This window comes from Arachis stenosperma, chromosome 1, assembly GCF_014773155.1.
Source record: "Arachis stenosperma cultivar V10309 chromosome 1, arast.V10309.gnm1.PFL2, whole genome shotgun sequence".
Taxonomy (NCBI): Eukaryota; Viridiplantae; Streptophyta; class Magnoliopsida; order Fabales; family Fabaceae; genus Arachis; species Arachis stenosperma.
The window spans coordinates 28,521,339-28,524,283 of record NC_080377.1 but is presented as its reverse complement, the minus strand read 5'-3'; the positions used below and the strand labels follow the sequence as shown (position 1 = coordinate 28,524,283).

At 34.8% G+C, this 2,945-nt stretch overlaps 1 long non-coding RNA gene across 1 annotated transcript; it reads left to right on the top strand.

The window, feature by feature from the left end:
* The first annotated feature begins 570 nt into the window (after positions 1-570).
* Positions 571-2,663, top strand: LOC130965734 (uncharacterized). The gene is made up of 3 exons (XR_009081236.1): positions 571-803; positions 2,337-2,437; positions 2,652-2,663. It is a non-coding gene; the product is annotated as an uncharacterized LOC130965734 (long non-coding RNA).
* The last annotated feature ends 282 nt before the right edge of the window (positions 2,664-2,945 follow it).

The window sequence follows — 2,945 nt, the reverse complement described above, 5'->3', positions numbered from 1 at the left end:
ACCGATGACTCTTCCAACCTATCCGGTGATGATCCTTTTCGATCTTTCCCGTGGTTCCAATCCGACTCTGGTAATCTTTCCTTCTTTTTCCTGAAATTTCATTCAAGTAGCTGGATTTTTCTTTCACTAATTGTTGTAATTGAAGTTCATTTCAATTGCGGAATTTGATTCTGCAGCGCTAGTTGTGATTGTGCAAGTTGTGAAACATATTTTTGTATATATAATATTCAAATGTGTGTGCTTTTTTAGAATATTTGAGCTGAAATCTTGAAAATTAAAATTAGTTTTTGTTGAAATGAAATGGTGGAGCTTTTGCTTCTTCTTTTCGATGTTTATGTGCTCTAAGTTATGGTTATTTTGTTTCTTCAAGGCCTAGTGATTTTGCTGCTTTAGTTGAGTTAGGTATTCTTCAAGTATAATTTATAAACTTTCAGAGGATTTTTAGGTTATTGAAGGGTGCAGTGCTTTTTGGATTCATGGCATTTGGTACTTTTTAAGTTTTAATTGATCGATAACTGAGATTGCCTTCATCAGAGTAAGAAACAGAAGGCAGCAAAGAGAGGGAGAGAGAGAGCAGAACCAAGACGGAAAGAAGGAGAGACAGGACAAGTTCCTCCACTTCTTCTTCTACTTATATGAGTGCTTGCTTCATCTGGGTCATCACAGACACACACAAATAGAAGAAAGAAAAGAATGAAACGGAGTTGAGGGAGAAGGGAGGAGTGACCGAAACTTCAATTTTGTGTGGCTAGGATTTTTAATTCAAGGAAGAAGCACAAACAGAATTTTGAACTTCAAAAGAGGTAAGGGTTTGAGTGTTTAGAAGGATATGTTTGTGACTGATTGATGGTGCTGTTGGTGAATTGTAGGTTTGATAATGTTATTTGGGGTTTTAAGTTGCTATGTGCAGAATTTACTTGAAGGCTAAAGGCCATGTTTTATGATTGAATTAGTTGGTAGTATAAGTTGTTGTGCTTGAGATGGGTTCTGTTATAACTAAACCCAGTTGGATGATGATGAATGATGATTTATTATGTGAATGAATGATAGAAAGTACATGTGAAAATTCTGTTTTTAACATGATGCAGAAAAATGAATGTTCACTTGTGTATAAGCACTTGAAAACTTGGAAAATATTGACTCTGGATTTTTGGGACTGCGCTAATCACTCTAGCAACTTTGGTTAGTCACAAGAAAGTTGGAATTATGGTTTTAGGGGAGTTTTTGGCTTAAATATAAGATTTGGTATGTGAGGTTGTTGGAATTACTTGATGCAGAATTTCTGCATATTTGGCAGTGACTTAAAATAAATTCTGGTAATAGTCCAGACCACCTTTTTGGATAAAATTATTTTTCTGTAAAACTCAGGTGTGTCTTGAATGTGCCATAAAAATTTCAAGGGATTTGGCCAAGTGGTTTAAAAGATATGAATTTTTGAAAACAGTAGCTGCTGCAGAATTTTTCTGGTTTTCTGGTTCTGCAACATTGATTTCAAACCACTGGAACTTTTGTTTTACGTAACATTTTAAGTTGCCACCAAAGGGGTTTTGAAGATCTGCATCTTCACTTTAATTGAGTACAAATTTCATGTTCATATCTATTTTGTAGACTTAATTAAGTCACTTGGAAGCTGGGTTGCTTGCTGGAAATTCTAAACTGATTTATGAAAACAGGGCATTACTTCCAATGGAGAATTAATTAATCAAATGAAGTGATATGAACTTAAAACTTGTTTGTTTTGAAACTTAGGAAAGTTGAGTGTAATCTACCCAAAATTTAGAAGCAGCGGATTAGAATTGAAATTATTATGGATTTTATAAAAACGCTGCTGCTTGCTGTTTTTCTGAATCTTTACAAGTGCAGTAGCAGAATTTTAAAACCTTGTATAAAATTCAATTCTGGTCCAAATGTAGTAAAATATAATTCAAAGTAAAGGTTAGGATCTCTAGAGTTACTTTGATAAGAGAGATAGTCCGTGCGTAGGCTTTCACAACATAAAAACCACATAACAAGACAGCAAGGTGCTGTTCCTACAAACCTAGAATAACAGTCTCGGTTTTTCCTCAATAGCTGGAGATAGACTGCCCAGAAAAATATGATTTCTAGACCTTTAGAAACTTGAGTTTAATACGAACATGTGGACATGAAATTTGTGTGAGTCCGAGTCCGTTTGTGATATTAATCTTTAGATAGAAAACCGGTCGCCAAAAGGGTATTAGGCTAAACAAGCTAAGAAATGAATAAGAATGTACGATAGATGGTATTCATTTGGATTGTTACAGGTGTAATTTATTTGCTAAGTACTATATTGCTAATTTGTTTCAATGATTTCTCAGAAATTCAATGGGTTCATGAGGATAGAATTACATTGTTCACCGCTGATGGACTGGTGCAGATTGGAGGCTCCATCACCCCTCGCCATGTTAGCTCTTCAGATGTATGATTTTATTATGCAATTTCATTAACCATGCTTGTTGGTGTTGGGGTTTTAACTTTTTAGGATTTATCTTGGATTTATCTTGGCTTTAAAGAGAGAAGACCTAATACAAAATTTACGAAATCGCTTAGGAGTTATTTGATTTGGTTATGACTTATGAAAACACTTTGTTGTTGAATAGCTTAATATAAACTGGTTTTCTTTTGTGGTATAGGTAGTACCGAAGACTATTGAAAAAGATAGGATGCTGCTCAAGTAATGGCTCAGGTTGAGGACTTGTGTTTTCTTCACTTTGCATCGATCTGTAGAATTTTTCTTCTACAAAATTCCTCAGCTGATTAAGAATATATAGTTATTTTGTTTACTGACATGATGGTGTTTGTGTTGTTGTAGTTAGTATGGAAGGACTTGGACTCGGAGGAGGGACAGATGTCCGAAACTGGGGCAGGTAGAATGATAAAACCGATTGTGCTCTTTTGTGTCTAATGAATTTCCATATGAACTGCTT